Source organism: Rhineura floridana, chromosome 4 (assembly GCF_030035675.1).
Source record: "Rhineura floridana isolate rRhiFlo1 chromosome 4, rRhiFlo1.hap2, whole genome shotgun sequence".
Taxonomy (NCBI): Eukaryota; Metazoa; Chordata; class Lepidosauria; order Squamata; family Rhineuridae; genus Rhineura; species Rhineura floridana.
In genome coordinates this window covers 147,865,452-147,890,675 of record NC_084483.1, presented here as the reverse complement: position 1 = coordinate 147,890,675, position 25,224 = coordinate 147,865,452, and the positions used below count along the sequence as shown (strand labels likewise).

Sequence of the window (25,224 nt, the reverse complement as noted above, 5' to 3'; positions counted from 1 at the left end):
GCTGCTTTTGCCTCTCTCTGTATGCATAACGTGCATTATACATGTGTGTGTGCACTAGCTGTTGGAAATGACAGTACATAATAATAGCATCTAACAGCTCACCAGGAATAGATGGCACACCAACAGAGTTGCTACAAGCTACTGAGACTGAATCTGTCCAAATTTTGACAAAAATCTGACAAGAAATATGGAAAACTAAACAATGGCCCACAGATTGGAAGCGTTCAATACATATCCCAATTCCAAAGAAAGGGGATCCCAGAGAATGCAGTAATTATCGAACTGTTGCCTTAATATCCCATGCAAGTAAAGTAATGCTCAAGATTCTACAACAAAGGCTCTTACCATATATGGAGCGAGAAATGCCAAACATCCAAGCTGGATTTAGAAAGGGAAGAGGTACCAGAAATCGTATCGCAAACATACGTTGATGGAACGGAGCAAGGAATTTCAGAAGAAATTCACCCTGTGCTTTATAGACTACCGCAAAGCCTTTGACTGTGTAGATCATGAAAAACTATGGAATGCTCTAAAAGAAATGGAGGTGCCACAGCATCTCATTGTCCTGATGCACAACCTATACTCTGGACAAGAGGCAACTGTAAGGACAGAATATGGAGAAACCGATTGGTTCCCCATCGGAAAGGGTGTGAGACAGGGGTGTATTTTTTCACCCTATTTATTTAATCTGTACGCAGAACATATCATACGGAAAGCAGGATTGGACCAAGATGAAGGTGTAAAATTGGAGGGAGAAATATCAATAATTTAAGATATGCAGATGATACCACACTACTAGCAGAAACCAGTAATGATTTGAAATGAATGCTGATGAAAGTTAAAGAGGAAAGCACAAAAGCAGGACTACAGCTGAACATCAAGAAGACTAAAGTAATGACAACAGAAGTTTTATGTAACTTTAAAGTTGACAACGAGGACATTGAACTTGTCAAGGATTATCAATACCTCAGCACAGTCATTAACCAAAATGGAGACAATAGTCAAGAAAGCAGAAGAAGGCTAGGACTGGGGAGGGCAGCTGTGAGAGAACTAGAAAAGGTCCTCAAATGCAATGATGTATCACTGAACCCCAAAGTCAGGATCATTTAGACCATGGTATTCCCGATCTCTATGTATGTATGTGAAAGTTGGACAGTGAAAAAGGCGGATAAGAGAAAAATCAACTCATTTGAAATGTGGTGCTGGAGGAGAGCTTTGCAGATACCATGGACTGCGAAAAAGACAAATAATTGGGTGTTAGAACAAATTAAACCAGAACTGTCACTAGAAGCTAAAATGATGAAACTGAGGTTATCATACTTTGGACACATCATGAGAAGACATGATTCACTAGAAAAGACAATAATGCTGGGAAAAACAGCAGGGAGTAGAAAAAGAGGAAGGCCAAACAAGAGATGGATTGACTCCATAAAGGAAGCCACAGACCTGAACTTACAAGATCTGAACAGGGTGGTTCATGACAGATGCTCTTGGAGGTTGCTGATTCATAGGGTCGCCATAAGTTGTAATCGACTGGAAGGCACATAACAACAACAAACAGCTAAGGGAAGCCTGTATGTCCATATACTGTTGTTGTTGTTATGTGTGGCCTGTATGGCCATATACTAGGAATGGAAGAAAGTTAATCCACTCACAATGACTTATTGTGGATAACAAGAATTTGGGATATGACTACATTAGCAAATATAATCAGCGTCAAAGAAGGCAAATAATGAGGTGTCAAATTTACTAAGAAATGAATCTTATTTGTTATTTATTGGAATTGGTTGATACTATCAACTCTACTTTATTAGATGAAATCTAATCTGGATATGACATAATTTTATAATGTTGAGATTACTGCAGAGGACCAAAGTCATGAAAATTCTGAAGATCATAGAACAGCTTTGCTGACAAACTTATCTAGAAAATGTGGATTCACTTTGGATTCTAAGTTAGAAGACCAAATCAAAAGAGAACAAGATTATTGGCGACAGTTGCTTCAACATGTTGTTGGAATAATATGCACGTTAGCGGAACATGGATTACCTTTCCGGGAAGATGAAGAGAAGTTTAATTCTCCCCAAAACAGAAATTATCTCAGATTATTAGAACTCATTGCCAAATTTGATCCGTTTGTCGCTGATCATATTGAATGTTATGGAAGTTCTGGTTCTGGAAAGGCATCATATTTGTCAAAAACAGTATGTGACAAAGTTATAGACCTAATGGCAAAGAAGGTCAGAAAATCTATTTTGGATGATTTGAGTCAAGCTGGTTTCTTCAGTTTGTCTGTTGATTCCATGCCAGATTTGTCACATGTTGATTATTACCTCAGGAAACTGTGACTATCCAAGGAGTGAGAGGTCAACCAGAAAGTTTGCCTGTGGCCCTGGTGGAAATGACTTGGAGAGGCCGAGAGGGCCGATATAAAGTAGGCATTAATGCCCAGCAACAAGAACCAGTAATACTGGGAAGGGATGTAATGGGCGCCCAAGGAAAGATCTATGTAGTGACCAGACAGCAACTTGGCAGAGAAAAAGTAGCCATATTAAGGGGGGCTGAAACAAACAGGGTGGAATCTGTTAACCAGCCTCAGGTCACCATAGCAACCACTAGCAGGCCTGCTGAAGGAGACAAACTGTATCAAGTGGTCTCTGGGCAAGAAGCTGATCAATTCAGGGAAGAGCTGCATAAAGATATAAGTTTGAAGCAGATAAAGGAACAAGCCCTGACCCAACAGATTCCTTTCACTGACAAACTGAGGAATCAAGTTGTGTGTGAGAATGGGATTTTATATAGACTGTGGATGCCTGCTGAGAGAAAGGATGAATGTGAACCAGTGAAGCAATTGATAGTACCTAGTAAATACAGAACCAGATTGCTAGAGGTAGCCCACGATGTCCCATGTGCAGGACATCTGGGAATAAAAAAAGACCAAGAGGAGATTGGCTGCACATTGTCTATCTTGTGGAATATGCCAAAAGGTGGGAAAGAGTGGAGTAAAGACCAAGGCACCCTTAAAGCCCCTTCCTATAATTGGACAACCCTTTCATAGAGTGGGAATAGATTTGGTGGGCCCTTTTTCCAAACCCACAAGGCATGGCAAGAAATATCTAGTGGTGGTGGTGGATTTTGCCACCAGGTACCCAGACGCAGAAGCACTGAGATCTGTAGAAGCCCCTGTAGTGGCAGAGGCTTTATTAAAAATCTTTATGAGGCTGGGTTTCCCTCATGAAGTGCTGACAGATCAAGGCAGTGTATTCATGGGAGAAGTGATGCAATGTATGTGGAAATGTTGTGGTCTAAAACATCTAAAGACCACTACTTACCATCCTGCCACTAATGGGCTAACTGAGAGATTCAATGGAGTTTTGAAGGGCATGATAAGAAGCTATGTTCAAGATCACCCACAAGACTGGGATGAACATTTGGGATGCTTCTTATTTGCATACAGAGAAGTCCCTCAGGAGTCAACAGGCTTCTCACCCTTTGAACTAATGTTTACTAGAAAAGTGAGGGGACCTTTGGAACTGCTAAAAAATTCATGGGAAGGAACTCTGGGAGAGTACAAAACTTCTGTAGTAGAGTTTGTATTGGAATTCCGCAATAAATTAACATCAATGATGGAAGTAGTGAAAGAGAATTTGAGTCATGCACAGGAGAAGCAAAGTTACTGGTATGACAGAACAGCCAGAGAACGTGTGTATGATGTGGGAGATATGGTTATGGCGTTCATACCCAGGAAACATGACAAATTACAGGCTAACTGGGAAGGACCGTATACCATCAGAGAAAGGCTTGACACAGTGACATATGTAATCACCACAGACCAATTAAACAAAAGCAAAGTGGTTCATGTAAATATGTTAAAGCCTTACCATACCAGGGATGCACAGGTGTTGCAAGTTACCTTATTCCCTGAGGGAAGTGGGCCTGAACTTCCAGATTTGGTACAGGAAAGCAAAGACAAAGGAGGGGTAGATCAAGTGGAATGGTCAGAGGAGGTAGAGGAGGAAGTAAAATAAGAGATTCTGAGAGTTTTGAAAACCTATAGGAATCTCTTTAGCAACAAACCTGGCCGAACCAGTATAGTTATACATTCCATTGATACTGGAGATCATGCCCCAATCAGATCTGTTCCGTACCGTGTGAATGGGAAAGTTTTGAATGAGATCAAAAAGGAGGTGGAAGATATGCTGGAATTAGGAGTGATCAGGGAATCCATCAGTCCCTGGGCCTCAAGTATTGTCCTGGTTCCGAAAAAAGATGGAACGACAAGGTTTTGCATTGATTATCGGCTAATCAATAAAATTACTGTCCCAGATGCGTATCCTATGCCTAGGGTAGACGCTATGTTAGAGTTATTGGGGGCAGCAACCATTATCTCTACACTAGATCTCTGTAAAGGATTTTGGCAAATGGAACTAGACGAGCAATCCAGAGCCAAAACTGCCTTCAGTACACCAGATGGGTTATATGAGTTTGTGACCTTACCCATGGGACTAAGGAACTCACCAAGTTCATTTCAGAGGCTAATCAATACTGTGTTGCGAGGCATGTCAGATTTTGCAGTGGCCTATATCGATGACGTAGCCATTTTTAGCAAGTCGGTGCCTGAGCATGTCCAACACCTGACAACAGTATTAAGAAAAGCAGGCCTCACAATAAAAGCTAAGAAATGCCAGTTTGGACTAAAGGAAGTAATCTATTTAGGACATAAGGTGGGGAGTGGGAAAATCACCCCCTTATGGAGCAAGGTGGAGGCAACACAAGTGTGGCCGATCCCCTTAACCAAAAAACAAGTAAGGGCATTTCTGGGTGTGGCTGGATTTTATAGGAAGTTTGTGAGAAATTTTGGGGAAATAGCAACCCCCTTGCATGAATTAACAAAGAAGAAGTGTTCTGAGCGTGTGGTATGGACGGATGAATGTCAGAAGGCTTTTGATCTACTGAAGCAAGCCTTGTGCCAAGGACCCATATTAATAGCACCAGACTATGAGAAACCATTCATCGTGGCTACAGATGCGTCGGACCTGGCGCTGGGAGTCGTCTTGCTACAGGAGAGAGAAGGCACCAGACATCCAGTGGCGTACCTGAGTCGCAAGCTGATGCCGAGGGAGAAAAACTATTCGTCGGTCCAGAAGGAGTGCCTAGCGGTCGTGTGGGGACTGAACAAGTTGCGCCCATACGTGTGGGGACGAAGATTCACAGTGACTACGGATCATCGGGCCTTGTTATGGTTGCAGACTATGAAAAACCACAACACTATGCTGCAGAGGTGGTCCTGGGCCCTACAGGACTATCAAATGGACTTCCAGTTCATAAAAGGCAAGGACAATGTACTGGCCAATGGACTTTCCAGGCAAGTGGCTGGGACTGCAGTGACGTGACCAGACAGAGGAACAAAGAAAGACATTTTCCCCATAGAGACTTTTATTTGTTAACGCGACGTATAAATCCTGGAACAGGAATAATACTCTGCTGTTGTTTAAGGGGGGGGGGAAATGTGATGTTCCTATATTAATGTATATATGGTAAGTGTTGTTGTTTTAGAAGATACATGGTAAGTGGAGTGAAAGAGGAGGGGGAGTGAATGGGCAGTAGAATGCGAGATGATTGGCTGAGTGTTTAAAATGGCTGAATGTATAAAAGGAAGAGTGAGAGTGGAATCAGGGGGGGAGAAGAGAACTGAGTGGGTTGGTTGGTGGGGTTTAGAGAGTTGTTTGCCAGGAGGGAGGTGGAGTTCGGATTAGTATTGAGTAAAACCATATGCTTATGTGCCTTAAGAAGAAATCTTGTTAATCTTGTTAGCTTTGTTATCTGTAATAAATTCTTAATTTGGTTTACCAAAGGCCTGATCCTTGGCTGGGGTTTCACAGACCAGAAGGGACGGTAAGGTAATGACCAAGGCTGAAGGGAAACTGTAACAAATGGTGGCAGCGGTGAAGAGAATAACAATACCAGTATTCAGAGTCTCTGGGAATACTAGTATTGGGACGTTACTGGTGGTTGCCTAGCAGGGGGATCTGTTGAGATCTGTGCTAGAGCGGATAGGTAAACCATAAGAGAGTGCGGTCCGGACTGGTGGAGTCCCTGGTGGTGCCTAGAGACAGGCAGTAACCACGAGCAGGTAGGAACCTGACAGGGAGAGCTAGGGAAGGATGCATCACAACCGCCTGCAGAGGTTAGGTATTGGGGGCACTGTATTGCAGTGGTTCCGTTCCTTCCTCTCTGGGAGGTACCAAAGAGTAGCACTGGAGGAGGAGGTTTCAGATCCCTGGCCCCTCATTTGTGGGGTACCACAGGGATCTATCCTTTCTCCAGTGCTTTTTAACATCTATATAAAGCTGCTTGGAGCAATCATCAGGAGATTTGGGCTGCAGTGTCATCAGTATGTGGATGACATGCAGCTCTATCTCTCATTTAAATCTTCACCAAGGTTGGCTGTGGAAACCCTGTCCAGATGTCTGGAGTCGGTGAGTGGCTAGATGGGAAGGAATAAGCTGAAGCTGAATCCTGACAAAACTGAGGTGCTGTTTGTGGGAGACAAGGGAAGGCTGGGAGATATAGACCTGGTGCTCAACGGGGTACGATTGCCCCTGAAAGACCAGGTTCGTAGCCTGGGGGTCGTTCTTGACTCCCAGCTGTCCATGGAGGCTCAAGTTTCGTCTGTGAGCCGGGCAGCTCTGTATCAACTCCATCTGATACGGAGACTACGCCCCTACCTTCCCAATCATCTACTCCCACCGGTGGTACATGCCCTGATCACCACTTGCCTAGACTACTGTAATGCGCTCTATGTGGGGTTACCCTTGAAAACGGTCCGGAAGTTACAGCTGGTACAAAATGCAGCGGCGCATCTGATTACAGGCGGCCGCCGTAGAGATCACATCACTCCTGTGTTGAAAGAGTTGCATTGGTTACCGGTTGTGTACCGAGCCCAATTCAAGGTGTTGGTTTTAACCTTTAAAACCCTATACAGTTGTGGCCCAGCTTACCTGAAGGAGCGCCTCCAGCATCGACAGGGATGCCGCTCAACAAGATCAGCCTCAGAAGACCTTCTCTTGATCCCACCGGTCAAAACAGCTAGACTGGTGAGGACTCGAGAGAGGGCCTTCTCAATTGTGGCCCCCACCCTGTGGAATTCTCTCCCAACTGATCTATGCTATGCCCTGTCTATAATGAGCTTCTGCCGGACACTGAAGACCTGGTTTTTTAGGCAGGCTTTTGGAACGGGCTAGTTTTACTGTTGTTTTAAATTTTTAACTGTTTTATATACTGTTTTAACCTGTACGTTGCCCAGAGTGGCTGGTCTACCAGCCAGATGGGCGACTAACAAATTGCATAATAAATAAATAAATAAATAAATAAATATTATATTGTTTAATTGTGTTATATGTTTGACAAACTCCTAAATAAAGAATGTGCACACAAAACATGCATTTTTAATAACTATATTACACGACTATCAAATTCCGTTTAATTGTACAGCCCGTATTTTGCATTTAAAATTTTTATTATTTGTTGAAGAGGGAAGGGCCTCACATGTTATAGCTTAGGGCCACAACAAGTTTAAATCCAGCCCTGGTTCCCTGCCATCCACCCTATCAGTCCGAGTGGGTACCAACCACCACTGATACAGCCTATGCATACACCCCTTCACCATCTAGGTCACCCTCCTCTGGACATGTTTCAGTTTCAATGTCCTTAAAATGTGCTGCACCGAACTGTGGCCTTTGAGCCTGTAAACTACTTTTACTATTGCTTTTCATTTGCATATAAACTGGTTTAATAGTCTTGCTTTCTCCAGTGACCCCTGTGACATGTAATGCTCTGGGCAGGGGAATATGTCTCTCTACTTCTGTTTTCTCAACACTGTCATCAGTGTCTAATTCCCAGGGCACTTAGCGAAAACAAATGCAACCAAACTGATTTACGTCTGTAATACGGGTACAGCCATTGTGTGACCTGCCTCAGTTCCCCATTTGTAAAATGGAAAGCATAGCAACCTACCACATACAGTGGTTGCAAGAGCATATAAAGCCATTTGCAACCTCCAAAAGGTTTTATATGCAAATAAAAAGGAGTGGTAAAAGTAATTATGCAAAAGTTCAAATGATAAAGCCTCACAGATTTTGCATTCTGAACACAGAGCAGACCAGTCATTGAACTGGTTCAAATTAACATTTCTGTCCCTGCCCCCTGCCTCCTCTTCTCCTGACTACTTAGGCAAGAGTTATTGGAAACATGCAAGTTTGTATCATGTGTATAATGAATGGAGGTGCGTGAACAATGCTTGAATAAAAACAAAAATATTCCACAGGTGTTGGCCAGTTGGGAGGGAAGCTGAACGCCTGGAGGGGCTAGAGGAGGAGTTCATCATCCTAAGGAGATGTCACATTTCCACCATTGAGAATTTTGCTATGTGTGTTGCAGCCATAAACTCAGGGTCAGGTGTTCCCATGACAGTCTACAGTGTAGCTCCTATTCAGAGAGAAACCTGAGAACAGCTGACGGTCATGTATGTGCATTACTTATAGGGTTAGCACAGTCAACGACGACACGCTGGCTGTTTTCTGCAAGAATCCAAAAGGCAACATGTGTACGACGTTCTATAGAATTGTTTACTGTTGTCGGCAAGCGAGCTGCAACAATGATATTCAATACCTACCAAAAATTATCTTCATTTATATGATGCTTATGGTTTCCCGGTGGCAATGTTGTACACTTTTTTTTCTTTCTAATGCCAGGCCCCTCGTAATGTGAGGCCCTAAGCTGTAGCTTGTTTAGCTTGTACGTAAATCTGGCCCTGCAGGGAACCAACAGCAGGTGGAGCCAGAGCCAATGACAGGCAGAGACAACTACTTCTAGTTTTGTCCCCATCTCCTTTCTGCTTAGTTCTACAAGGACACCACAGAGACTAAGGAGGAGGAAGCTGACAGCCTGGGCCACCACCTGGGCTGGTTGTAAGTAAGATGGCAGGCAGCTGGGGGCTGGCTGGGGCTGGTGGAGCAGTGCCCTATTTGCTCTAATGGACCAGCCTCCACTGGGCTTTATTAAAGCAAGAGAACACAAAAGTGAGCACTAAAATACAGTCACACAGAACACTGCACCACCATTTCAAACTTGTCTGCCTCCATGCATTCCTCCCCCTTCCCATATGCCTCCTTTGGATGACTCCCTCTTACCTCCCTCCTCTCTCTGAGCCATATGGGGCTCCCCATCCTCTGCCCTAGAGAGTGCCCAAAGGAGGGTGACCAGGATGGTGAAGGGGTCTGGAAACAAAGTCCTATGACAGAAAGAGCTGGATATGCTTTGGGGGAAGAGAAGGGCTACGAGGCAGAAGATGGAGCACTCTTGTTTGCTGTTGTTCAAGAGGGCAGGAGGACTGGAATGGATGGGGTGGAAATTGCAGGGAAGCAGAATCTGACCAAATGTTAGGAGAAACTTCTTAATGGTTAGAGACAGATTGCCTCTCCTTCCCTGGAGGTATTTCAGCAGAGGCTTAACAGCCATTTGCCAGGGATGCTGTAGTTGCATGATTCCTGTAATGAGCAAGATGGCAGTGGTGGTGGTGGGCTATTTACTTAATTATTACATTTCTGTCCTGCCCTTCCTCCCAAAGGAGCCCAAGGTGACTAGATGACCTTCAGAGTCACCCAACTCCTTTATTCTATGATTCTAAATATATAGTAAAGTATATGTCCAATGGATCCATGATCCAAGGGCAGCTCTAGCCCTATTCTAGTCCTGTTCAGATGTTCTTCTGCTCACACGGTGAGGGGGAGAGCAGGGGTGCCTTAACTAGCTCTGCCACCTCACATCCCTGTTGCTGGTCCCACCACCTTCCACAAGTCACAAGGTAAATGTCTGCGATGGAGAGCCTGCTCTATTATTCATGGAGGCTCCCCATGTGGTTTAGAACCCTGCACAATCTGGGTTCTAAATTGCACAGGGAGAGACACTCCACAAATACAGAAGGATTCCCCACTGCAGACGTGGTTTTCCTCCAACTCGTGGAGGATGGTACAGCAAGGCAGCAGAGATGCAGTGGAGAATGTGGATTCAGCAAGCATGTCCCTCCCTCTCTCCTCATGTAGTTCTAATGATGCGTGGAGGAGGAGGAGGACCCCTGCCTAGGACTTCTGTTTCCATTGGTAAAAAGCTAAAATGTCGCCTTGCAAACCACCTTGAGAAGTATTTTATTCTTGAAAGGTGGCATAGAGAGTTAGTGAATGAATGATTAATTGATTGAATGAATGAATGAATGAAATAGATATCAGTTGTCTCTCTGGTCCCCAAGGAAAGCAAAGCCACTGTATTGCATTGTGCTTGTTGCAACCCTAGGAACATCTTCCCAGTGCCAACATTTCAGTGAAGGTACGTATTTAGTCTAGGGGAGCAAAGAATTTACGTCTATGACTCTGGTTCTCTGGGCAAAAAAAACACCCCAGGGTTGATTTTATGAATTTTTCTTACGTGTCTGCACAGAGCTTGACATCCTTCTGTAGAGAAGAGCTTAAGAGCAGTTTCATATAACTCTGCACTGCTTATATAGTTTCCCCTTGGTATAGCTAATTACACACCATAATTGTCTGTTTAGCTATCTGAAGAAACATGATCTATGACTGGGTTCACCAGTTCTATGCTAAATTCAGATTTATTGATAGAGCATCTTCCTATGAACCAGGATGATGTGATCTTTGCTCATACTTGTTCCATATGCAGCCAGTTAAATGGATGAACACAAACCTAGGGAGGCTCTCATCTAGGATGTGCCTTGGGCTTTATGGGGCCCTAAGCAGCAGCTGGTAGCTGAGGAAGAGGCTGGGGAAAACACTGCTTTTCAAAAATGGTTCTAGATCAGCAGCTATTTTTAAACTGCAAGGGACTGTGGGATGGTACAAGTGTACATGTGTTGGCATGAAATAAAAGCAAAGGAAAGCCTCTTCCTTATTTTCAGTGCCACTTCTATCTGTTTCCTTCCCTTTATTTCTAGAAATGACTAGCAGTCATTTTGGAAGGACCCCCTCTCCAACCTTATTAGGATGGCAGCGGCCTGTGCAGGCTATCACTTAGTCAGTTGCTACCACACACATGCTAGTACTGAAGTAGGACATCAAGCCACACTGCAAGGGCTACTTTGGATTGGGGCTCCTAAATGGAAACAATGCTCATCTTATCCCTTGGACCATATCGGCCCAGATCCTCTTCTGTCTCTAAAGTACTTAAGTAAGAAAAGGCATGCAGATAACCCTGTTCTCATGCTGTAAATTCCTGCCCAAGTCCTGATTTCCATCCCACCATGGTTTAGTGTTAGAGGTGAACCAGGCCACTTACAAATACTTAAGTCTTCCATAAAAAATTACCTGTATTAACTTAAAATCAAAGTGCATGCTTGTTCTTTTGGTTAAATATATGTTTAAAATACACACAGAGAGACACACACACACTTATCATAAGAACATAAGAAGAATCTTGCTGGCTCAGACTAAGCCAACATCCCATTTGGTACAATGGCCAACCAGATGCTTCTGGGAAGCCCACAGGCAAAACCTGAGGGCACAAAGCCTATCCGGCTGTTGGTCCCCGGTGACTGGTGTTCGGAGGCATACTGTCTGATGATCTTGGAGGTAGTGTATAGCCATCATGACTAGTAGCCATTTAAAAAACACATCAGCAAAGCATATAAAAGCAAACAAACCAGAAATTCAGAGGATTCAAACACATAAATCATGGTCTAATCTTTTAGGTTAGGGAAAGACTGGGCAAAAAGATAAGTCTCCACACTGATGGTTGCTGCTTCACATATAGTAGAGGGAAGGAGGGAAGGCTGTTCCACAGTACAGGGGCAACAGCAGAAAATGCCTATTACTCAGAAGTAAGCCCCATTGAAGTAAGTGGATCTTACATCCAGGTAAGTATGTGTAGAATTGTACTGTGCTGGGATACTTGAACAGCAATGGCAGGAATGGAGTCAAACAGGTTCTTTCTCTGGTCCCTTAAAACCTTCAGATCATTTATCACAGCAAAGATTGGTGCAAACTAATAATTAGGATGGCAAGGCAGACATGGGAATTGCCATGCAAACAGCAGGATCTTTTTTCAAAATTATAACTACATTAATAATTTATGCTGTTGAATATTAAGCCAGGCTATAGAACTAGTTTATTAATGTTTTGAAAGAAGTTGTCATTTTCTTTCTGTGGCTTTAAGCCATAAACAAGAACTTAATCCCCCCATCCCCCTACACTTTTAGACAGTTAGTATTTATTGTCGCATTTTTGATGGTAATTGAGAATCAGCCTAAAAATTAGGCTTTTGAACTTTTGAACTTTTACTCAGATTTCGTATTCTAGAAAACACACCTTGTCCTATGACATTGATCAATTATCATGCAATTTTGGGATTGGATCTCCAGCTGACATAATTGCTATTGATTCCCAGGGCCCGTCCATACGACTACATAATCTGCAATGTTATAGCTTTGTGTCCTCATTAATTCACCATTGTCCATATGACATTGCAAGCTAGTAAGGGGTGGACTTAGGGGAGTGACCAATGCTAAAAGGGGTGGGCTTAGGGGAGTGGCAAGCTAGTACGGATATTCGCATTCACAAATCTGCATTAACCCACCAAAATACCAATATGTTTTCCTAAACTGATAATCAATCCCATTAACGTAAGTGCGCTCAGATGCAATGCTGCACACTTTCCTACAATAAGCACTCCATGGGCATTCCTCTGTCATATGCCAAGCCCCCTTTCTCCTTCCCACCCAATAGCACCGCCACAAACCTTCACATGCGTGGGAATTTTAAAAAAGATATACATTTCTGCACTCTTCTGAAAATGATTGTGAAAAGCAAATGACTGTTGTGGACCAATCACCAAAAAGGGGTGGACCTAGGGGAGTGGCCAACGCTAAAGCAATTTAGATTAAAAAAAAAAGCCCACACGTATAGATGCCTGATAATCGTGTTTTCACAATAATCTGACCACAAACAGGACATGTATGGATCTCAAGGCCACCAACCGAATATGGAAAATGTGGATGGTATGGATGGGCCCCCAGAGATTTTGGTCCTCTGCCACATCACTCATATCAGAGTGCAAAGGGCTGGGCTACCTCAGTCAAATTATAGGATGCTGAGTATAGATTTGTGATGTCACAGGGTGTGACCCAGGAAGTCTGAGCCTATCAGGAGGCACCAAAAAGAACCAGCAGAATAGAAGCAGGGCCAATGCTGCCATTAGGCAAGTGAGTGGCGAAAGGGGCAGGTGCTGGGAGACAGAGAGTGGCAGGAAGGTGTTAGATGATAGAGTTTTATGTGCCACATGGCTTCCCTACCATCTCCACCCCAAGCTAGCCTTCTGTCCTCAGGTGCAATGAGTGCTGCCCCATTGTGAGGTCCAGACTGGGAGAGACTTCTGTACTTTATCTCAGGCAGCAGAATCTCATGGGCTGACCATGAACTAGGGATGGGTGAGAATTTTTATTCAGCTCACATTTCCAGCCAAACCAATCAAATTTGTACTTTCTGAAACACTGTGAGAGCCAAAACACAGCCATCCTTCAAAATTTGCACTTATTCGAATTTTGCAGTGCAGTTCATCAACCAATGTTTACAAAATGCCCATATTAGGGGGAGGTTTGCATCCTCCATGGCACAGAGTGGTAAGCGGCGGTAACGCAGCCGAAGCTCTGCTCATGGCCAGAGTTCGATTCCAATGGAAAGAGGAAGTCGAATCTCTGGTAAAAGGGGTCGAGGTCCACGCAGCCTTCCATCCATCCATGGTCGGTAAAATGAGTACCCGGCATATGCTGGGGTGTAAAGAAAGCCCGGGGAAGGAACTGGCAAACCCATCCCATATATACGATCTGCCTAGTGAACATCGCAAGACGTCACCCTAAGAGTCGGAAACGACTCGCACTATAAGTGCAGGGACACCTTTACTTTACTTTTGCATACTTTTGTCTAGTTCACACTTTCCCTCAATAGACTTTATGACAGTTTTTTAGCCTCCAGAAATAACATCCGCTTCCCTGGGTTTGGCATTCCTTCCAGCAGGCATTTTTTTATTACTTTCAGTTAAGTGAGAATTATTTTGTTAATTTTTGTACATCACAAATGAGCACACAGGTGCTCTAGGAAAAGGCATTGCCAGTGTGGAAAACCTCATGCTAATAAATGCATAGCATGAGTTATTTACACAGGGTAAGTAAACTGTGCCAGGAAAGGAAACTTGCATTCCTAATAGCGTTCCTGCTCACTAGATGATGCTCAGTTTATGTCTTGGGGGAAACTGCGGCAAAAAAATCCGTCAAACTTCAGGATTGCAAGAGGATCCTTTGGAAGTGTGGGGAATCTATGCTTACTAAATTTGTCCTCAGACAAAGCAGCAAACCTTTATCTCCTGGTCACTGCCGTGTTAGCTACACCCAGCTCTCACCATGTTAATGGGGTATGAATTGGCCATCTACACAGATGCCTGTAATACACAGCTGCATCAAAAGTTTATTTATTTATGTATTTATTTATTTCAGACCCCACCTTTTTGTGTGGCAGCCTACAGTCTAATATGATGAAGAGGTTAGAATTACCCTTCTTGGTCTGTAGGTCTAAATCACCTCAAGGTTATTTTTTATATGTTTATGCTTTTTAAATGTTATTTCCAATCCTGCAAAATAAGCCGTACTGCACTTTTTGAAACCTCATAGGACATGTTCACACCATGGTATAAATATATTCCAAGTTTTTCATTGATTGTTAACACTTTCCACCGAGCAGCATTTTTTGTATAATGCTGAATATATTGGACACAATCCAACATATGCTGTTCCCACACAAATTCCACTGGAAAAAATGCAGTTTGTGGGAGCAATATCTGGGAGATTATGGTCTCTTATTGTTGCTGGCAATGCTAAGCTCAGGCATTCCACTGGTCTGGTTTGGCATCCAATTAGTCTACTGAGCCATTAATGTGTGTGTGTGTGTATATGTATATATATATGCTTTATATTTTTTATTATTATTATTTTATTATTATCTTTTCAGCGCCAGGTCAAGACTTTCCTCTTCTTCCAGGCATTTTAGCATGTGTTCTTAAATTGTTTTCAATATTTTTTTAATTGTGTTTTTAAACTGGTTTTTGTGTTTTAAAATTTGTATATTTGTTTTTATTGTTTTAACTGCTGTAAACCACCCAGAGAGCTTTGGCTATGGGGCGGTATATAAATGTTGTTGTTGTTGTTGTTGTTAATCATCATCATCATCATCATCATGTCTGGGCAAAGAAACCATCCTATTTATCACATGTGTTTTTGCAGGAATCAGTGTATATCTAGCACCTGCAGTCCCTTGCATAGTGCTACTCATAGTTGGTACATACTGTTTGGTTTCTGGGACTACAGTTCTTAGTGTGAGAGGCTTATCCCTTTTGCAGATAAATGGTTGTGGAAACAGCTGTTGAGTTGAGTTTTTCAGTTTAGCCAGTTACTACCTTCTTCTTTCAACAAGCCTTTTAAGTAGAGGCCTTATCCCAGTCTGTGTTGGAATAAAGCTTTTTTTAAAAAAAGATGATTTTAAAGCTTTTTTTTAAAAAAGATGATTTTAAAGATGTTTTGTTTTAATATGTTTTAAAAGATTTTTTTGGAATACCTTTTAAAGTCTGTTCTTATGATGTTTTAGAGTGTTTTTAGTGCTTTTGTTTGCCGCCCTGTAATGCAGTTCTCAGTTCTCTTGAAGTAAATGCTTGTGGTGATAAAATGGTACAGGAAGCCATTTTGCGGCCCAGGGGTGAAATAAGACACAGACAAAATATATATTTGGGTTAAATAACGGGCCACTTTATTAACCAAATTCACATTGCATAACAAACCTACAGAGGGGAACATAAGTGCGGGATTCTCCTGGTGAGTCAGGCAAAGCCTGCTTGCAGCTATTGGGGCAATTCAACTCCTGCCAGGCAAGGGGCTGCCAATCTGCCAACCCCTTGCCCTGACCACACCCATAGAGTGTGTAGGAAGGCCAACCTGAGTCACCGCCTGCCCCCGGTGCCCTGAAACTCTGAGTGGATGAGACATGTTGGCCCCAAAGGCAACCAGTATCCTGCCCTCGGGCCGTATAACCCGGAGCTGCAGGCCTCCGGAACCGCCAATCACCTCCAAAGATGCCTAAAGGTGTCACCTAGCTGCCCTTCACCTTTACACTTTCCCACACTTCCTTGCCATAAAGCGACCAATTAAGATATTAAGATCAAACAGCCAAATCAACCTAATAACCAGAAATGCACCCATGCTAACCCTGAGCACCCTCACTGCTAACCACAGTATGCAGTAGGCAAAAGAAACCCGCCGGCTAAAGCACAGGCAAGCCAAAAATTCCAAGTCGGCCCCGAAGCGACCAAATTAATCACACTGCAGCAGAGGGAGGGTAGGGCGGGTGCCGAATAAGAAGAGGAGGGTGAGGGGCCGGTGCGAGCTTAAATAGGCTCGGCCGCTCGTCGCCCGCGGCGTGCCTTGATGACGTCATGCCAGTTCTGGCGCGCCTGCCCTTCCTCTAAATGGTGGCTAGGGCTTCACCCCAGGCCGCAAATCTCGCCCCGCAGCCGGTAAGTACCGTGCAGAGCAGGGAGTTGGGGAGTAAATGACACTCTAAAATTTTCATTGTGTATCAACTGTTTTGGTGAAAACCTTAATATTTGCGGATGTTCATGAACTTCTAATTTATATTCCTGTGGTGTGGGGACAAATGACAGGACAGCAAAAATGGATTTTACAGGCCGTTATACTTAAAGCCTGGAAGAATAAATAACCACCACCTATTTTTCAATGGACTGAAGACCTTAACGCCTTTGCTACATTGAACATACTTTTTATAAACACCAACATGGCTTGGATACTGATTTGTACATTTGGATAGCATATATTGATTTGTATGTGTAAACTAAGATGGATGTACTGATGCTTATTGTATTGTTAATATGAGCTGACAGTTGTTCTTTCCTTGTGATTTTGTTCTTTTTCCCTCCCTTATTTTTTTAAATAAATTTGCACAAAACAGTGACAGACAACAACATTGCATCCCACATCATCTTGCAAAAATCATTTCAAGGTGTTGGTTTTGAACTATATGTCTCAAAACCAACATTCTCAAAAGAATAAATCTTGCCCTATAGTGATCTCTCAGAACTGCTGAGGACACTCTCCTGACATTAGCATCTGTGTATGTAGAAAGGCATTCTCTGTGACTATTTTCTTGGAAGCTCACCAAAACCTGGGCATTTTTAAACAATCAACATAAGACATTTTTTGGTCTAGGTAGGTTTCTGAAGGCTAATTGGCAGGAAAGTTGAGAGTTTAGAAATTGATGGTGTTATGGGTTTGGGGTTGAGATGGATGATTTCTATGAGTCCCCTTCCAGCCTCTGATTTGGAACCCTGCACCTGGGGGTGAGAAACCCTCTCCATTGGTCAGATGAGTCCCCTTTTTTTAATCTAATAGAGTGGCCAGGTGAGTTAATGGGTCTATCAAGTGCCCATTAACTGACAAATGAGCCAGGGAGATCCTATTGTTATTGAAACTCTTCAGGAGGGCTCTCCCTTCCTGAGGCCAAGGAGAGGTTTGTGTTTTTTAGTGGAGTCTGAGGAAAGGCTGGGAAATGGAGGCAAGCAGGGAGGCTGGCTCTCTGCACCATGGCTTTAGGGTGCCTCCTGTAACCCTGACGGAAAAGCAAGATATTGGACTGTTGGTGCTTTGAACCCCTCCATCTTAAGCTCAGGTTGGAATGTGTGTAAATAAATAAACCATATTTCATAAAGACACGACAGTCTCCACTGACCTTCTTTCCAAGGAAACCAAACCCTGGGTAACTGCAGGGATCCCTGGAGATCTCTCACTGCTCAGAGATTGGGGTGGCACGCAACACTGGTGTTAGCAGTGGGATTGAGGTTCCTGGAAGAAGCATTGGGAGCACGATGTGCTGAAGTCAAAATGGAGGGAGAAACAGCAACCCTCCTGGAATAGACAAAATTGATGTTCCAGCAGCAAGCAGACAGACTAAGAAAGATCACCAGGAGGACCAGCAGAAAAGGCAATGAGAGTGCCAGGCACACTGGCAATGAATGGGGGAAATAATGGAAAGTCTCTTTGGAGAGAAAAAGGGGACTCCATGTGAGAAAGTGAGAACCATGTCTGATCAGCCACTACAAGGGGTTGAGAGTGACCCAGGAGTTCAGCTGCAGGGCTCCAGTTCCCAGAATTCTCTGGGAAGAGGGGCTGAATGTTCAACCACTCTGGCCATTAGACCTCTGACAGGGGAACAGAAGTCTCCTAACAACACTCAGCACCCTTCACAAACTACATTTCCCAGAATTTATTTATTTATTTATTACATTTCTACCCTGCCTTTCTTTTCATGATTGAAATCCAAGGCGGCTTACATATGGTCCCCAGGCAGTCTCCCATCCAGGCACTGACCAGACCTGACCCTGCTTAGCTTCAGCAGTGAGCTGGCCTTATGTGCCTTCTGATCATAGCTTGGGACCGAATTCTTTGGGGGACGCCATGGCTGTTTAATGTGGAACAAATGTTTGGTGTGGATGTGGCCAGAGTTACCACCAACGTGGTAAACATGCTATTTATTAATTATATTTATATCTCACCTTTCCTCTAAAATGCTCAATGTGTCATACATGGTCCTCCCCCCTCTCCATTTTATCCTCACAACAACCCTGTGAGGTAGGTTAGTCTGAGAGAGAGTGACTAGCCCAAGGTCACCCACTTAGCTTCATGGCTGAGTGGGGCTTTGAACCCTGGTCTCCCAGATCCTAGTCCAACACTCTAACCATTACACCACTCTGGTTCTCAACAGTCCTTGCTATGAGAATTGGAATATGTTCCAATTTTCATTGGTCAAATATGGCATATGGAAACATTCTGATTTATAAGTAATGAACAGAGAATTTAAAAGTGAGGCTAGAACTGACCACAAACCATGTGTAGCATATTTTATGTCAAGATTTTCCATACCTGCCAATGTTCTAAAACAAAACAAAACTGTACTGATTTCCAAGAACAGGCATACAATGTGCCCAGGTGTTAAAGCTGTATTGATATGTTTATATAGGAGGATGAATGATACTCAGCTGAATGCGAAATATGGACCATAAGAGCTGACTGCAAAATATTAGGGTGTTCAAGAAAACATGACATGAACTGGGCACTGGGTCTTTCATCTGAAAATGGAAGAGGCTTAATTTCAGATGTGGTTCATCCTCACTGTACTTACCCTTATAACCTGTCTTTATGTGAAGCAACGATAAACAAAAGTGTAGCTTTAAACATGTGTGTGAGTAACCACAAGCCCCTACCCACCTGAATTTAGGGGTGAATATGGACATATATTGGCAGGTGATAATTTATGCAGTTGTACATATCATGAACTACATGGAAAATCTAGATTTTCCTTCCCAATGGTGAGAAGAATGCTATCACACCTCTGTTTCTCAAGATTTCTGATCAGATAAAATTCTTCTTATCACTTGGCCAGGAGATGCAGATATCTCCACTAGCAGAACCACACTGTGGTAAATAACTATGTGGCAACTGTTTGCATTCAACCTGGGGCTCAGGGCTTTCCAGGCAGAGGGCATGATTTCCAGGCATGCTTGAACCCGATCACTCTCAGCCTTATACTACGCCCCCATCACAGCAGTGAGGTAGCAGTGCAAAGCATCAAGTATACAGGTCCCCATACTGGCATAAATGGACAACTCATTTGCACAGCTACTCAATCCAGCCCCAGCCCAGTTACTGATCCTCCAGCCACCATTTGCCTGAACCTTTTAGCTGGCTCACCAATGTTTTCTCACTATCCCTGCATGGCATGCTAGGCAGATCAACATCTATCCCAAGCCACACAGTATCATTTTTCTGTCTGGATCCATTTGTATCTGCCCCTGGCATTCTCAGTCCAACATCTCCAGCACCCATTTATAGCAGCATAGACCAATGTAAGACACCAGCCTATCCCTTCCTGGGACAAAGTTATTATTTATTACTATTCTATTCTGTTTTGTTATTTATTTAGTTATAAAAATTATACCACTTAATATAGTAAAAAGTCTCAAAGCAGTTTACATAAGAGCAATAAAACACAAACATTCAAGTAACATGTCCTAAAAACTAGATAAAATGAAACATAACTCTATACCACAAACTAAGCAGTATACAAAACAAAAGCACTGTACAAAAGAGTTTAATTAATTTAATTAAAGTAGTTTAATTAAGCAGTTTAATTAAGTGATCTAAAAATTAAAATTTACACTCCAGCTTTCTTGCGTCATGGAACCCAAGCCAACAATCTCCCTACCAGGCATTGACCAGAGTCAGACCTGCTTGGCTTTAGCCAGTAATGTGCCTTCAGACCATGCCCTGGACCCACAAGTAATGTGCTCTTCCCTTTACTTGTCCTCTTATCACACCCCCAAACCCCATATTAGTCTGGTGTGTTGCTTTCAAAGAAATAAACTAGCCAGTTTATAACATTTTTATGTTTAGCAATGCAGCTTTAAATACATGGTAACATAACATAGCTTTGAAAGTATGCCCAGAACCTGGAAAAATGACTTTCGAATTGCATGCAAAAGGTCCCAGGTTCAAACCTCAACATCTCCAGGTAGGGCTGGAAGAAAGCACTGCCTGAAACCTGGGAGAGCCATTGCCAGTCCGTGTAGACAATGCTGAGCTGGATGGACCAATGGTCTGACTTGGTATAAAGCAGCTTCCTATATCCCCTGGACTTTGAAGACATTTCCAAAATTTGCTACTGAAGAAAGATCTAAGCCAGCCTTCTGCCAACCTGGTGCTCTCCAGATGTTTTGGGCTATATCTGCCCATCAGGAGAACCAGAACCATCTTTCCATCTTCTTTGGTGAGACTGTCACCAATATAATGAAAAAAAAGGGGGGGTTACCCCCTGGTCTCCCCAGTTGTGATGTTCCTGTAAGTTAGCATCTGTAAATATGGTAAGTGCGGGCCGATTAGTTGATGTATGGTAATTGACTGAAGGAGAAAGGGGGAGTACATGGGTGAGAAGCTGAAGTATGCTGGATGATGATTGGCTGAGTGGCTGGCTGGCTGAAGGTGTAAATGGAGGTTTGTGAGTGATGAGAGGGAGGAGTCGGTTGAGAGAGAAGTTGTTGAGTTGGTTGGAGTGAGGTCGTTTGGTGAGGGTTGGTTGGCAGAGTTCTGAGGGAAGTTTGGATTGTATTTGGCTGATATTTAAAGAGTATATATATGAACAGAAACACAAAGAGTGACCATATATGAAACCATACGCTTGTGAAACATTCCTAAAGTAATCTTGTTATTTCCTGTTGTTAGTAAATAAATACTTATTTGGTTTACCAAAGGCCTGATCCTTGGCTGGGGAATATACAGACCAGAAGGGAGGGCAAGATAATTACCAAGGCTGAACAGAAACTGTCTAATGGTGGCAGCGGTGAAGGGAGATATTGTAACAAATCAAGTATACAGAGCAACCAGAGTTGTATGCTTTATATATAAAGATACAAGGGGGTTGCGAACAGCATAGGCACACAGTCACAAAGTAACAAGCTATAGAGAGACTCAGGCAAGGTCTCTGGAAGTATTGGTTACAGAAAGTGACTGATGGTGCTGCCTAGCAGTGGGATCTAGTGAGATCTGTGCTAGAGCGGAGTGAGAAACCATATAAAGGACGGTCCTGACTGGTGGTGTCCCTGGTCGCGCCTAGTGAAAGGCAGTAGCCACAAGCAGGTGGGAACCTGACAGGGAGAACCAGGGAAGGACGTCACACCAGTCTCCCCCTTAAAACCTGGAGGGGCCTTCAAAAGGAAAGTTACTTTAATCCCGATGAGGTTGCTTTACATCTTCTCTTAGCACAAAAGAAATTGGTCCACTTTAAGCCAGGGATGAATGCAACAGGTGGCAAACTTTCCAAACACCAATAGCAACATTAAGGCAGTAATTGTCCAGCTAAAAGAGGAGATACCCCCCAACAACTCTACATGGACACAACAATACTAACCATGGAGTGAAATGTTCGGTTTGCGTTGAATTTGGATGAACAGTGACATGGCCCTCCCTCTAGCCGGCCAAATCCCTCATTATTTAATGAGGGTTGATGTTTTACTTTACTATCTCAGCCCTGACCAGATCTCAGGAGCATTTGCAATTTGTAAAATACCCACACAACATTTTTGTTTTCTCTTTGGCAAGATCTCACTATGTACCTCCATTCCTCATTTCGGTCCATCTTCAGGGACACATTAAATCACCTTGATAGTGATGTTTCCTCCAGTTTTGCCTTTTATCATGCATTTAAAAAAAATAACAAGAAGACTGAATGCATTTCTTTTTTATCCCAGGACCCTCACCCATGCCAAGCAATCTGTCAGATCACATTAAAATGCGATGAGAAACAAGTCTGTTCAGAATTTGGTAGCAATCGGCAATCAGAAAACAGCACTGTGTTACAACGATGCAGTCTTGGAAGTTCAGTTAATAAAACCTATCTTTCTTTTCACCTAACTATGGGCTGAATTTTGAACTACACTCTGGTTGCCAAAATAAGGATTGCAGAAACTTCTATATACAAAAACTTTTTTTTTAATCCATGGGATGGCTAAATGGAAGCTGGCTGATTATGTGTGACATTGACTGAATTCCTTTTGCTGCAGTTTGACATGCTAAATGAATGATGGCAGTTTAGCTGCTTTCTAATTTGCCACTCTGGAGGATCTGTTTAGTTTTCCAATTAATGAAGAAAAAAGAGTAAGGAAGGAATGAAGTCCTAAAGCCACCCTCCACCTCTAAAGTGTAATTTCTTTATTGCTCTAAAAGTGCTGGAATTACCATAAAATCACCAACTTTTCAGAACTTTTTCTTTCTTTCTCTGAATATTTGCTTGGAGCAATCTGTACATGTTACTACTGGCCTGACACAAATCACATTGTAGTGACTTATCTAGAATCTAATCTCTCTGGGAGAAGGTGAGCTGCTGTGACAGGCTTGATAATGATAGTCCTCTTCAAAGTCTTACTAGCGTAGCAGCCATTCAGGACAAAAGGATATTTGGGGGGCAGGGGTGGAGGGTGAGGTTGAGAGGCAGAGAGACTACTCTAGTGCCTACACACATTGCATTATTAATCCTCTTTGTCTACAGAAACAATTGGATCCCTTAAACTGAGAGGAAAATATATTAGTGCCCAAAGTTAGCCCAATATTTGTGCAATTGTGATTTAGCAACCCTAGTTATTAAATGCAGAAAAAACAACAATAAATAAATAAATAAATTAAATTCATACCTGAGAAAATGAATATGGTTCTTAAAGAACTACACAAATTATATACATACTGCCTTGCCTGTCAAATTATTTCACTGATGTATTTTTCAAAGCTTTGTAGGCATTATATGTATGCCTGTATTTTGTGGGCACATCAATAATACATAGAACTGATGGGATTTATATCACAATTTCATACAATTATATCACAGTTTCAAAGAGATTTCTTACCCTTAGGAGACCCCTGACATGCAAAACACTGAATTGTCCAAAATATAGAATTATGCTCTCTCTCTCTCTCCCCTCCCAACATTAGATCTATAAATGAATCATAGGGAAACAATCAGTATTACCTTGCTGGAGGTGTGTGATTTTTAAAAATTCCTTTTCTCCAACCAGTGTGTCTGGGTTACTTTTTCCAAGATATTCTGCAGCACAAACTTCAGAAATATTAATCTAGAGAATCAGAAATGAGCAAGAAAAGGAGCCCAGGGCACCTTTTCTCCTTCTCATCAAACATTCACGTCAAGCTCCCAGTAGTTTGAAAGACACATTAAACTCCCCCTCTGTTCTTTCTCTCTCTCACTACAAACACAGAGCTCCTTAGACTGATGTAGTTACTGAATTAGGCGGTGCTCTTTCAAATTTCTACTCACTCCCACTTTTTTTTCTTCTAGTGGGGATTTTTATATTGCGGGAACTAAATTGGCATGTACTATTTTAACAAGTGTCAAGCCTTAAGAAAAGGCAAAACTCACTTGACTTTATCTTGGTTCTACTCACAGTGCATCTGTCTGCATGCATATGTGCGCAGATTTTTTTAATGCTATGGAAACTCCTTTGGAAGGAGAGGGATTAACAAACTTTGCAACTCCTTTGGAAGGAGAGGGTTTAACAAATAGAAAACTGGTTATAATCTAATCACCATTAGATGATAGACAAAAAGAGAGGATGGTAACAAGAGGCATGAGAGGGAACCCTTGTTTTTCAAAGGCAAACTAGCAAGCTAGCAAGTTAAAAGGACTCCCAGAATGGCTTACAAAGTTCAATAATAAGATAGTCCCTCTCCTCAGACTTACAATCTAAAAGACATAACACAAAAGGAAAAATGATTGGAAGGGAGGAGGAAGAAAGCAAACTCAGATACTAATTCTTAGTTACAATTATAATTGCTTTGCTCCATGGGGATGCCCACCATGATGGATAGGTGATGGCCAAGGCAAAGAAAAAGAAAAAAGCTCAGCACCTTGGAGAGGGATCTAGGCATGGGTGTCAAGACCACAGTTAGCAATCATGCAACCAAAGCAGAACAAACAAGTTATCTCAACATTGTCCTGGAGCAACAGCTAGATCTTTACAGTCTAAGCTAGGAATTCAGACAAAAGGACCCATCTCTGAATGCTGCACCTTGACAGTTAAAGGGCCAGTGCCTTCCTCTGCAACCCCTGTCTTCTTCTAGGCCCTGGGGTTTCAAGTTGTAAGAATATCTCCTCAGGGCTCTCCTGATTCTCCAAGCAGTTTGTGGACCAGTCATTAGAGTCTTGTGGCAGAGGTGCCTCCTGGGGTTCAGGTAAGGACATCTAGGATCAGGTGACCACGGACCAAGGAGAGACTCCAACTCCTCCTCAGGACTCTGTCTCCAAGAATTCCTGGTCTGAGGCTATGACAGTAATGACCAGCCGGAATGGAAACAGTTCAAAAAGGTGGAGTCAGGTCTCTATCAGATGAACCAATGAAATGGTCCTGCTTTCCCTCTGCTGCATGGAATTGCTGCTGCCAGGTGACAGGGGAGGGAGCGAGAAACCCTGATGGAGCTGGCTTCTGAGCAAAGCTGATGGCGCTGCTACTTCCTTTCTCCCCCTTTGAGGACATTTGAGAAGCACCTATATC

General features: G+C 42.9%; 1 protein-coding gene across 1 annotated transcript in view; it reads right to left on the bottom strand.

Moving 5' to 3' along the window:
- Positions 1-23,745, bottom strand: part of VIT (vitrin) — a 79,628-nt gene extending 55,883 nt beyond the window's left edge. Inside the window, exon 1 of the mRNA XM_061626408.1 lies at positions 23,688-23,745. The gene's annotated coding sequence lies outside the window, so the exon portion shown is untranslated. The remainder of the gene's footprint in view (positions 1-23,687) is intronic.
- Between the last annotated feature and the right edge of the window lie 1,479 nt (positions 23,746-25,224).